At 40.9% G+C, this 13,792-nt stretch overlaps 1 pseudogene; it reads right to left on the bottom strand.

The window, feature by feature from the left end:
* Nucleotides 1-934: 934 nt before the first annotated feature.
* Nucleotides 935-2,218, bottom strand: LOC129640037 (protein ARMCX6-like; annotated as a pseudogene).
* Between the last annotated feature and the right edge of the window lie 11,574 nt (nt 2,219-13,792).

The raw sequence follows: 13,792 nt of genomic DNA on the forward strand, positions 1-13,792 counted from the left end.
TGAGGAGGAGGACCGCTTCATGACACATCAAAACACCCAGGGAACCTGGCTTTGCTGACCCGGGGCTGAGGCTTGCTGGGAGGGGTCTGGAAATGTGGGCAGGGGCGGTGGAATGAGCTGCACAGATTCATGGAGCTTTCAGTGTGCAGAGCCACATTCTTCCTTTCCTTCCAGGGGTGCCAGGAGCTTGCATGGACCGCATGAATATGTGTCCTTCTGGGTGGACAGCCGTGGCCATGCCACGCCCCTCAGCATCTGCCCTCCCACCCCCTCGGGGATCCATGGACGTCTCCATCGTCTCCTTCCTGGATCCCACAGAAGTACCCAGGAGAGGGCAGAAAAGAGGTTTCCCAGAGGAAGCAAGGGCCAAGCCTTCCCACTCGGCCGGGAATTTGGGCTTGGCCTCCCAAGGAAGGGAGGAGGCCTGCAAGTAGGTTGCACAGCTCCTTCTCAGGAGAGGGAACAACACCAAGCAGGCCCTCAGCGAGTAGCAACTGTTACTGCTATAATTGTGCATTAAGTGTCAGGGATGGGTTGCCCAGTGGGACGACAGGGATGCACAGACCAACCCAACGGTACTGACCTTCCTCTCTAGGCCGGCAGGCGAGGAAAGACACCTTCATCGAGGGAAGGATTTCTCTGCATCAGGCACTGTGCTGCCTGCTTCAAGGTGCTGCCTCTTCTAGTCCACCCAAGAGTCCTTCTTGATCCCACCCCCCACCCCCTTCCCTGCCCCAGCCCCTCCCCCAGCCCCTTCTGGAGGCTCCTCCTGAACCCTGCAGCTCATCTCTTCCCCAGCCTCCTGTGGGCCCTGCTAAGTGGGCATCTGCCAGGAGCAAATGGCCCCAGTCACTTAGCATGGATCTTGTATTTTGGTCTGTCCCCTCACGCACACTAGATTCAGAACCAAGTACCGTGTCTCATTTTTGCCAGTTAAAGCACACAGCTTTATTGATGATACATAAAAATGCAGACTTGGTGGACAAGGTTAAGTCAGTACAGCACATAGAAGAGGGGTGTACTTTTTTGCTCAATAGGTATCGTTCATAGGCTCGCGAAGAAAAGAGAGTAAATGGAAAGAATCCCGTCTAAGCAGCAACTGATACGTTTTTGGCACAAGCCCCCATATGGGTCTGGTCTCCCCAACATGGTCCAGCTTAGACACAGAGACCACCACAGGCCAGGCATCCCCAGTGAGGCTGGAACATGTTGTTCTTTAACCACAGCTGGCAGCTGAAAGGACCCCTTTACCACAGGAAGAAGGCTGCAAGGGAGCAATTTACAATGCACATTGCCTGCAGACTGAAAAACCAAGAGGTTACTCAAAGCTCTGTGGGAACCCCTGCCTGACCAGTAAGAGTGTGGTCCTGGATTTAGCAAATGCAACTTTCACCCAGAGATGTGCTGAGCCAGCTAAGGCTGGGTCTTCAATAGCACCCACTGCAGAGTCTTTGAGAACACAAGTGTGTGTTCACCCACTGACTGGGCTTTGTTTTGGAGTGGATCAGTCCCACCCTGCTGGAGGGGCCACTTAAGAGGCCAGGGTTTCTGAGAGAAGCTGTCTGTTTGTGTTCCTGATAAAGAGGGGCAGGAAGGGCCATAGCACTTGGGCTCTCAGCAACTCCCCCGACAAGGCTGGCTTTTCAGACAAACCCGTCAGGGGTTTCACAACCTGCCCCTCAGCACATTCACTTCCCTCTGGTATCAAAGGAAGCATCAAGCCTGGAACGGACTGGGCAAGCATGTTATTAATAACTGTCATGCTTATTAACAAATTTAATCCAGCCTGCTGCAGAAATGAGTTGCAGCAAAGTGACACAGTCTCCCGACACACTTGGCTGATGCACATCTTCATCTGGCCCTGATTTTCAACACTGGCATTCAAGTTATCTGGGACACACAAAGCCTTTCCCTCCTCAACAGCAGGGTCGGGAGTCGGGATTGTGTTTCCAGCAATGGAGAGGCTGGCCAAATGACTGTTGATATCATGGCTAAATGAAAAACCGGCATCCTTGGGCTCAGCTAACACTTTTCTCTAAATGAAAGGGCCCTTGGAGAGGCCAAGAGCACAACTGAAATTTTTAATATCTTAAGCCTCACTTTTTAATAAAAATAAGTTCTATTTTTCATTGGGGAAAATGTAATTTTTCTTAAGTCAGGCCCTTTCCTCTTTGACAGGCCCTAGGTTCTTACTGTCCATGTCACATGTCAGCCTCATCCCCAGGATCTGGCATTTCCTGGATCTTTGAATGAAGACTAGACCCCTTATCCACCCTTATCCATACGCAGTTCCCTACAGTTCTGCTTGTTTCTCACTGTGCTTACATCCTTTTCTGATTATTGGGTGAACTGTAGCAACTTCTAGTTCTGTCCTCTAGAACTGCTTTTGCTAAATCACGAACTGGATCACACTTTACATCTGTGACAAGTCACAGGAGGGTCTCACTCTTTTAAAAAGCCATCTTATTGTAGTGTTCTAGGTAGGAGACTGTTGGATGTTCTTTCCCTGGACACAAACTGCACTATCTGCCATTTGACAGGTTAATAGGGAAAATGCAAATATATAGAGCTTTCTTGAGTCTCTGTAGATATAAATGCCAACACTCAGCTCAGTTGATTTTCTGGCATCAAATTCCTGTTAATTTTCAAATGTTTCTCCTCCGGTATTTATCTCCCTTAAGCTGTTTCCCACTCTTTCCTCAGAGGTACAGCATTTAACTTTTCTAGCACCCAAGTAAGAGGAGAAGAAAACAAAGACTGGGAGAGGTTGCTGAGTTGCCTCTTGACCCTGCATTCTGACTCCAACCTCCCTCCTCCTCCCTTTCCTTATCTCGAAGAGATCACAATGTCTGGAGCTATTTCCTTCTTCCTTTGCCTAGATTTATGTCTTCATGTAAACACACAGAGAGAATGGAGATCGGTAGATATACAGGCATATGACTGCCCTCTCTCCAGAGTGAGAAATCTGGCTTTCAAATTTCTTCCATTTGACATTCTTAGGCACAGCCTCTATCCTCCAGACCCTTTCATCACCCCATGGCTTCCCCACAAAGGCCCGCATTTTCAACTCCCTGCTGCCCCAGTCACTCTCTTGACTTTGTTTTCTTCTTTCAAATAGCCACTTTTCTGTTCTACCCATCATTTCTGCTCCATAGACGCTGTTTCCCCAGAGCCAAAAAGGATTGAGTTTAAGTAATGCTTTTCTGAAAGGGGGTAGTGAAAGAGAAGGTTCTGATTTCAGGCTTGCCTCTACCGCCATCTTCTGACTGGTTCAGGCCTCACATTTCCTTGAAGAAACTGATCAGTTCACTTCAGTTCAGTCGTTCAGTCGCTCAGTCGTGTCTAATTCTTTGCGACCCCATGGACTGAAGCACACCAGGCCTCCCTGCATCATCAGCTCCTGGAGTTTACTCAAACTCATGTCCATTGAGTCGCTGATGCCAACCAACCAGCTCATCCTCTGTCGTCCCCTTCTCCTCCCACCTTCTATCTTTCCCAGCATCAGGGTCTTTTGCAATGAGTCTGTTCTTCACATCAGGTGGCCAAAGTATTGGAGTTTCAATATCAGTCCTTCAATGAATATTCAGGACTGATTTCCTTTAGGACGGACTTTAGGATGAACTGGTTGCAGATGACACCACCCTTATGGCAGAAAGCGAAGAAGAACTAATGATGAAAGTGAAAGAGGAGAGTGAAAAAGTTGGCTAAAAGCTCAACATTCAGAAAACGAAGATCATGGCATCTGGTCCCATCCCTTCATGGCAAATAGATGGGGAAACAGTGGAAACAGTGAGAGACTTTATTTTGGGGGGCTCCAAAATCACTGCAGATGGTGACTGCAGCCATGAAATTAAAAGACGCTTACTCCTTGGAAGAAAAGTTATGACCAACCTAGACAGCATATTAAAAAGTAGAGGCATTACTTTGCCAACAAAGGTCCGTCTAGTCAAGGCTATGGTTTTTCCAGTGGTCATGTATGGATGTGAGAGCTGGAGTATAAAGAAAGCTGAGCACTGAAGAATTGATGCTTTTGAACTGTGGTGTTGGAGAAGGCTTCTGAGAGTTCCTTGGACTGCAAGGAGATCCAACTAGTCCAGTCCTGAATATTCACTGAAGGACTGATATTGAAACTCCAATACTTTGGCCACCTGATGTGAAGAACAGACTCATTGCAAAAGACCTTGATGCTGGGAAAGATTGAAGGCGGGAGGAGAAGGGGATGACAGAGGGTAAAATGGTTGGATGGCATCAGCGACTCAATGGACATGAGTTTGAGTAAACTCCACGAGCTGGTGATGGACAGGGAGGCCTGGCGTGCTTCATTCCATGGGGTCGCAAAGAGTCAGACATGACTGAGTGACTGAACTGAACTGATAATTTCCAGGAAAGGAACCTGTCTTCTCCTGGAGCAACTATTTCAGTTTATACTTCTTTATCTTCTCTCAGAATATAAGGCAACAGCCCATCACTTCACTTCCCCTCCACTCAGTCACTGATATCTGCCATCTTTCTTGAACCCATAAAAACGAAATTTCTTGAAATAAGGCATAGAGAGTGAGATAATTTAGATACTTTTTATAGCCTCTGCTTATATTCTTGGAAATATTGTCTTTTAAAAAAGATATACATGTTTTTATATGCATAAGGAGTTTTCTAAAGTGATTTTTGCCAAAATGTCACCACTGGTTATTTCAGATATATATTTAAGGCATAATACATTCTAGGTATTGTGCCAACTGCTAAGGTCAATGGGACATCTAGATGAACAGATTTGTCTCTTGGTAATGATCACCCAGTTTCTCAGACAGGTCCCTACAAGGCAGCATTTACTTTGCTGAGTTCACACACTCCAGGATCTAGATCTTAATTTTGTCTTCAGACTAAAATTATGCACAACTGATGACCTTATGCACAATACAAATGCATACATATGTTCACCAAAAGACAAGGATAAGAATGTTCATAGTAGCACTGTTCATATTAGCCCCAAACTGGAAGCACCCCAAATATCCATTAACAGTAAGAAAGATAAATGAAATACAGTAAATACATGTGTGCTACATGGTAAGTCGCTTCAGTTGTGTTCAACTCTTTGCAACCCCACGGACTATAACCTGAGATGCCCCTCTGTCCATGGGATTCTGCAGGCAAGAATACTGGAATGGGTTGCCATTTCTTCCTCCAGGATATCTTCCTGACCCAGGGATTGAACCCCCATTTCCTGTGGCTCCTGCATTATTAGGAGGATTCTTTACCACTAGCACCACCTATAAGTGGTGTTTATAGTCATAAATGGCAATGAGTATTATATATGCAACAGTATGGATTAATCTTACAATGTCAGCAAAAATTAAAGAGATACAAAAGAATACATACTGTGTGACTTTGTTTACAGAAGGTTTAAAACACACACACACATGAATTCAGCAACACATCAAAAAGCTCATACACCATGATCAAGTTGGGTTTATTCCAGGGATGCAAGGATTCTTCAATATATGGAAATCAATCAGTGTGATACACCATATTAACAAATTGAAAGATAAAAACCATATGATCATCTCAATAGATGCAGAAAAAGCCTTTGAAAAAATGTAGCACCTATTTATGATTAAAACTCTTCAAAAAATGGGCATAGAAGGAACCTACCACAACATAGTAAAGGCCATATATGATAAACCCACAGCAAACATTATTCTCAATAGTGAAAAACTGAAAGCATTCCCCCTAAGATCAGGAACAAGACAAGGGTGTCCACTTTGGCCACTATTATTCAACATAGTTCTGGAAGTCCTAGCTACAGCAATCAGAGAAGAAAAAGAAATAAAAGGAATCCAAATCAGAAAAGAAGAAGTAAAGCTCTCATTGTTTGCAGATGACATGCTACTGTATGTAGAAAACCCTAAAGATAGTATCAGAAAATTACTAGAGAATCGATATTGTGAAAAGGACTATACTACCAAATGCAATATACAGATTCAATGTAAATCCTATAAAATTACCAATGGCATTTTTCACAGAACTAGAACAAAAAATTTCATGATTCACATGGAAACACAAAAGACCCGGAATAGCCAAAGCAGTCTTGAGAAAGAAAAATGGAGCTGGAGGAATCAACCTTCCTGACTTCAGGTTATACTACAAAGCTACAGTCATCAAGACAGTATGGTACTGGCACAAAAACAGAAATATAGACCAATGGAACAAGATAGAAAGCCCATAAATAAATGCATGCACCTATGGGTACATTATTTTTGACAAAGGAAGCAAGAATATACAATGGGGCAAAGACAGTCTCTTCAATAAATGGTGCTGGGAAAACTGGACAGCTCCAGGTAAAAGAATGAAATTAGAACACTTCTTAACACCATACACAAAGATAAACTTACCTCTTGGTAAGATTTTGATTCTAATATCTGTCTCTCTAGTCCCCCAAGACTATCCAAAACTCTACATAGCCTCTCAATAGTTCCCTCAATAACTGAATATGAGCAAAGGGAAGATTTGATGGTAAGGATAAAAGACTCAGATTCTTCAAGCCCTGAGTTCTTTTGTAACACATTTCTGCATGTGCCGGTGTCATTTGATTCTCTTCATATCACCTGGTGGGAATTGGGATCCAGCAATTGATGTAAAAATGGGGTTCAGGATAGGGGGACACATGTGCACCTGTGGCTGATTCATGTCAATGTATGGCAAAAAACCATCATAATATTGTAAAGTAATTATCCTTCAATTAAAATTCGTTGATTAAATTTTTTTAAAATGCTGATACTCCAGTTACTGCTGTTGATGTGAGTAATAAATGGTCTTTTATCGCTGAAAAAAAGACGATGTGGTATATAAAACAAAAACGGACAGAACTGTAAGAAATAATAGAGGTACCCAATCATAGTGGGAGATTATAAAATGTCTTTTTTTTGGTAACTGACAGAATAAGTGGATAAAAATAGCAGAAATATTGAAGATTTGAACATGATTAGAAAACATGACTCATTTAGTTCAGTCGCTAATTGGTATAATACCACATTCAACAATCACAAAAGATTCAGTCAAAAAAACATATGGAACATGTACAAGGCTTACCTCATTTTATTGTACTCCCCTTTCTTTCACTTCACAGATGCTGCATTTTTTACAAATTAAAGGTTTGTGGCAACCCTGTGTCAAGTTTATTGGTACCATTTTTCCAACAGCATTTGCTTACTTCATGTCTCTGTGTCACGTTTTAGTAATTTTCACACTAGTTTAAACTTTTTCATTATCATTATATTTGTTAATGGTGATCTGTGATCAGTGATCTTTGATGTTACTATTGCAAAAAAAATAAATAAATACACCTCCCTGAAACAGTTGTCTAGAGTTTTAGACATAACTCTATTGCACACTTAATAGACTATGGTATAATGTAAGTCTAACCTTTATTTGCACTGGGAAACTGAAATATTGGTGTACCTTGCTTTATTGTGCTATTCGTTTTGTTGTGGTGATCTGGAACTGAACCTTCAATATCCCTGAGGTATGTCTAGGTCAAAATTGATCCTACACTGGGACATAAAGCAAGTGTTAACAAATTTCAAAAGATTAAAATTATACGGTGTGTGTTCCCTACCCATGATGCAATAAACTAAAAATCAATAATAAAAATATGGCTAATAATCTGTATATTTTTAGAATTAGGAAATACATTTATAAATAACCCATGGGTCAAAGAAAAAAATCACAATTAAAATTTGAAAATATTTTGCATGGGATGGTAATGAAAATATTATATTCAAAGTTATAAAGGATAGTTTGTTTCTGGCTATGACAGCCTACTAATAGAAGACAAATCCTGTCCTTTTGAAGGACAAGAAAAGCTGAAAAACAAATTGTATATTATATTTAAACAAATTAAATTCTTTAAAGACACTGGAGAGCTAGGAAAGCAGCCAGAATTTGAAGTATCAAATCATGGCGAGAAGGGAAACTTAAAGAAGTGAAACATATTTGACACCAATTTTCCTCTTAAAGCATTTGTCAATTAGTAATCAACATGGGTGTAAAGGCTGAAAAATAAGCTACCAAGAGTCAAAAAACCTGAGTAGAACTTTCAGCAGTTATACAGAGTTAAGGATTCAAAATCTAAAACTTAGGGCTACCTACACATCCAGAATTTGATGGGCTATGATCCTGGAGAAAGGAAATTACAAAGAAAGGAAACAAGCAGTATGAGCTGATTTTCTCCTGGAGGCATTCATCAATTCTTTTTTTTCCAGTAGAAAGCTTCCCTTTTTATTCCTATTATATAGCAATCTAAATCAACAAGAAAAGAACTTCCTAAAAAAATTATGAACACTAATTTAATTAAACAGTAACTTTTAAAAACCAAAGACAAACAATATGACACACACTGTTTTGGTAAAAAACTGAGAAACAGAATATTAACCAAGAATATTAAACAAAAACAACTTTTAGTCCCCCATCCCCTGTTCCTATATCAACTAAAGATTCTTAACTTAAAGCACTTGGATATTCTTGGAAAGTAATATTAAAATGCACAATAACATTTCTGCATTACATTTTCATAGTATTAGAAGAATAGTAAATTGCATATTCTTTTATTCAAAATATGGAAATCTGAAATATTAAAACAAATTTGACAAAATTATAATTGGTTTGTGCTGGGTTTTATCTAGTTTTAACACAAATAGTGATTTTTATTACGTACCACATATATTTGAGGGCATAAGAAATATATTTTTCTTGATTGTACAAAATGCTTCACAGCAAAAAGCTTAAATACAACTCTCTAGGAACACTTCCATGTTCTTATCAATGACCATAAAGTGAAGAGAGGATATTTCAAATTTCTGAGTGTCAGTGTAGGGGAAAGTGGGATGGAAGGTGACTGAAATCCACAGTTAGGTGACTGGCAAGGTCATCTAATTAGGAGGCTGCAGAGTTGTGGATGGAACCCAGGATTTTCTTATCTAAAAATGCTGCAGATTTGTGTACTCAAGAAGAAGGGGCTGCTGCTGCTGCTGCTAAGTTGCTTCAGTTGTGTCCAACTCTGTGCAACCCCATTGACGGAAGCCCACCAGGCTCCCCCGTCCCTGGGATTCTCCAGGCAAGAACACTAGAGTGGGTTGCCATTTCCTTCTCCTCATCAATTCTTAATAGGTGTAGAGTTAGAAGCAAAGAAACCAAGTAGAAAAAGGCAATTAAGAGTCTAGGAAGATAAACTGAGCTATTTGGCAACTTCACAGTGTAGGGAAGATAAAAACTGGAGCTTGTAGATTTCAAAAGGTGGGAGACCTGATAAATTCCCTAGGCTGTCAGTAAGAACCCCTGAAGAATTACACCCTAGAAATGAATGAACTGGAAACAGACTAGATCAGACAAAGATCAAAATCCAACCTCATACCATATAGCACAGGGAACTATAGTCAGTCATGGTGGAGAGGTCTGACAGAATGTGGTCCACTGGAGAAGGGAATGGCAAACCACTTCAGTATTCTTGCCTTGAGAACCCCATGAAGAGTATGAAAAGGCAAAATGATAGGATACTGAAATAGGAACTCCCCAGGTCGGTAGATGCCCAATATGCTACTGGAGATCAGTGGAGAAATAACTCCAGAAAGAATGAAGAGATGGAGCCAAAGCAAAAACAATACCCAGTTGTGGATATGACTGGTGATAGAAGCAAGGTCCGATGCTGTAAAGAGCAATACTGCATAGGAACCTGGAATGTTAGGTCCATGAATCAAGGCAAATTGGAAGTAGTCAAACAGGAGATGGCAAGAGTGAACATTGACATTCTAGGAATCAGCTAACTAAAATGGACTGGAATGGGTGAATTTAACTCAGATGACCATTATAAATGGAGTAGCCATCATAGTCAACAAAAGAGTCTGAAATGCAGTACTTGGATGCAATCTCAAAAACAACAGAATGATCTCTGTTTGTTTCCAAGGCAAACCATTCAATATCACAGGAATCCAAGTCTATGCCCTGACCAGTAACACTGAAGAAGCTGAAGTTGAACAGTTCTATGAAGACCTACAAGACCTTTTAGAACTAACACCCAAAAAAGATGTCCTTTTCATTATAGGGGACTAGAATGCAAAAGTAGGAAGTCAAGAAACACCTGGGGTAACAGGCAAATTTGGCCTTGGAATATGGAATAAAGCAGGGCAAGGCTAATAGAGTTCTGCCAAGAGAACGCACTGGTCATAGCAAACACCCTCTTCCAACAACACAAGAGAAGACTCTACACATGGACATCACCAGATGGTCAACACCGAAATCAGATTGATTATATTCTTTGCAGCCAAAGATGGAGATGCTCTACACAGCAAAAACAAGACCGGGAGCTGTCTGTGGCTCAGACCATGAACTCCTTATTGCCAAATTCAGACTTAAATTGAAGAAAGTAGGGAAAACCACCAGACCATTCAGGTAAAACCTAAATCAAATCCCTTATGATTATACAGTGGAAGTGAAAAATAGATTTAAAGGACTAGATCTGATAGAGTGCCTGATGAACTACGGACTGACGTTCGTGACATTGTACAGGAGACAGGGATCAAGACCACCCACACAGAAAAAAAATGCAAAAAAGCAAAATGGCTGTCTGGGGAGGCCTTACAAATAGCTGTGAAAAGAAGAGAAGAGAAAAGCAAAGGAGAAAAGGAAAGATATAAGCATCTGAATGCAGAGTTCCAAAGAATAGCAAGAGGAGATAAGAAAGCCTTCCTCAGTGATCAATGCAAAGAAATAGAGTAAAACAACAGAATGGGAAAGACTAGGGATGTCTTCAAGAAAATTAGAGATACCAAGGGAACATTTCATGCAAAGATGGGCAAAATAAAGGGCAGAAATGGTATGGACCTAACAGAAGCAGAAGATATTAAGAACAGGTGGCAAGAATACACAGAAGAACTGCACAAAAAAGATCTTCATGACCCAGATGATCATGATGCTGTGATCACTGACCTAGAGCCAGACATCCTGGAATGTGAAGTCAAGTGGGCCTTAGAAAGCATCACTATGAACAAAGCTAATGGAGGTGATGGAAGTCCAGTTGAGCTATTTCAAATCCTAGAAGATGATGCTGTGAAAGTGCTGCACTCAATATGCCAGCAAATTTGGAAAACTCAGCAGTGGCCACAGGACTGGAAAAGGTCAGTTGTCATTCCAATCCCAAAGAAAGGCAATGCCAAAGAATGCTCAAATTACCACACAATTGCACTCATCTCACACGCTAGTAAAGTAATGCTCAAAATTCTCCAAGCCAGGCTTCAGCACTATGTGAACCATGAACTTCCAGATGTTCAAGCTGGTTTTAGAAAAGGCAGAGGAACCAGAGACCAAATTGCCAACATCCACTGGGTCATCAAAAAAGCAAGAGAGTTCCAGAAAAACATCTACTTCTGCTTTATCGACTATGCAAAGCTTTTGACTGTGTGGATCACAATAAACTGAGGAAAATTCTGAAAGAGATAGGAATACCAGACTATCTGACCTGCCTGTTGAGAAACCTATATGCAGGTCAGGAAGCAACAGTTAGAACTGGACATGGAAAAACAGACTGGTTCCAAATCAGGAAAGGAGTACGTCACGGCTGTATATTGTCACCCTGCTTATTTAACTTATGTGCAGAGTACATCATGAGAAACCCTGGGCTGGATGAAGCACAAGCTGGAATCAAGATTGCAGGGAAAAATATCAATAACCTCAGATATGCAGATGACACCACCCTTATGGCAGAAAGCGAAGAAGAACTAATGAGCCTCTTGATGGAAGTGAAAGAGGAGAGTGAAAAAGTTGGCTAAAAGCTCAACATTCAGAAAACGAAGATCATGGCATCTGGTCCCATCCCTTCATGGCAAATAGATGGGGAAACAGTGGAAACAGTGAGAGACTTTATTTTGGGGGGCTCCAAAATCACTGCAGATGGTGACTGCAGCCATGAAATCAAAAGACGCTTACTCCTTGGAAGGAAAGTTATGACCAACCTAGACAGCATATTGAAAAGCAGAGATATTACTTTGCCAACCAAGGTCCACCTAGTCAAGGCTGTGGTTTTTCCAGTAGTCATGTATGGATGTGAGAGTTGGACTGTGAAGAAAGCTGAGCACTGAAGAATTGATGCTTTTGAACTGTGGTGTTGGAGAAGACTCTTGAGAGTCCCTTGGACTGCAAGGAGATCCAGCCAGTCCATTCTGAAGGAGATCAGCCCTGGGTGTTCTTTGGAAGGAATGATGCTAAAGCTGAAACTCCAGTACTTTGGCCACCTCATGTGAAGAGTTGACTCATTGGAAAAGACCCTGATGCTGGGAGGGATTGGGGGCAGGAGGAGAAGGGGACAGAGGATGAGATGGCTGGATGGCATCACCAACTCGATGGATGTGAGTTTGAGCGAACTCCGGGAGTTGGTGATGGACAGGGAGGCCTGGCGTGCTGTGATTCATGGGGTCGCAAAGAGTCAGACACAACTGAGCGACTGAACTGAACTGACTGATAATGGAAAATAATCTGAAAAATAATATATGTGTATATGTATAACTGAGTCACCTAGCTGTGCACCTGAAACATTGCAAGTTAATTATATGTCAGTTAAATATATATTTAATATAAAGAAAGATAAATAAAGTCCAACCTCAAATTAGTTCAACTCTTGATGCTTAAAGTATTGATAATTTACTCTTATACTGCATTCCCAAAGCCAAAGCAAATCTTTTTCAAATCAAGAAAAACTCACCCATTTTTTCTAGAATTTTTCATTCATAATGTTTAGCACTCAAATAAAAGCATACCAAGAGATACTACAAACAAATTTTTAAAGGAGAAAAGGAAATAAACAATAGAAATGGACCTATAGAAGATTAAGCTATTAGAGGTATCAGGCATAGACTTTAAAGGAATTGTAATAAATATGTTCAAGAAAACCAAGAACAAGAAAGAGAATTTCACCCAAGAATTGAAATGTGGTGGGAAAAGAATCAAACGGAAATTCTCAAAGTAAAAAATGTAATAGTGACCTTCAGTTTCAACTCCAACATATAAAATGTTTGAAACTCCTCGTTACTCTTCTTACAATAAGAAAAATGTTGAATAAACAGGAAATCAACAACTTTTCTAAGATACATCAAATAATTGAGCTCACAGGGCAAAACACCACCCCCAAAGTCTGGAGATACAGGAAGAATCACAGTTACAATGAGATTACTTGAAGCAGAAAGCTCAGGAGCCAGTAACTGGTCAGAACATCTTAAACGGTTGTTTTGAATTGCTAGAGAATGGATGTGGACTAGCTTAAGAGTTAAAAATCTAGGGGTGGGGATACTTTTGGGAGGGTCATCACATTTCCATTATTTTTTTTATCTGAAGGAGCCCAACAGGTTATCACAACAAAGATCAGAGAAAATTTCCCTCATGTTTCTGTCGGGGGAGGGGAAAATAACCATTTTGAATTATGCCCAGGGGAAAAATAACCGTTTTGAAATACATCCAAAATGTTCTCCGTAACAAAGGCTATCCTGAAAGGGAAACTATTTTACCAGGGCTTTATCTGACCTAGGGGAAGGGCAACTTGCTGGCTCCAGCTCCATCTAGACTTCCTGTCTCATGTAAAGGGAGAAAAAAAAGCACCATTAACCAACTGGATATAATTAACATTTGTAGAATATTTAATCCAACAACAGCAAAAAATACACATACTTCTCAGGCTCACATAAAATATTAACCAAGAAGGACCACATTTTAGGCCATAAAACACACCTTAACAAGTTCAAAAGAGTAGAAAGCA

Source organism: Bubalus kerabau, chromosome X (genome assembly GCF_029407905.1).
Source record: "Bubalus kerabau isolate K-KA32 ecotype Philippines breed swamp buffalo chromosome X, PCC_UOA_SB_1v2, whole genome shotgun sequence".
In the NCBI taxonomy this organism is placed as follows: domain Eukaryota; kingdom Metazoa; phylum Chordata; class Mammalia; order Artiodactyla; family Bovidae; genus Bubalus; species Bubalus kerabau.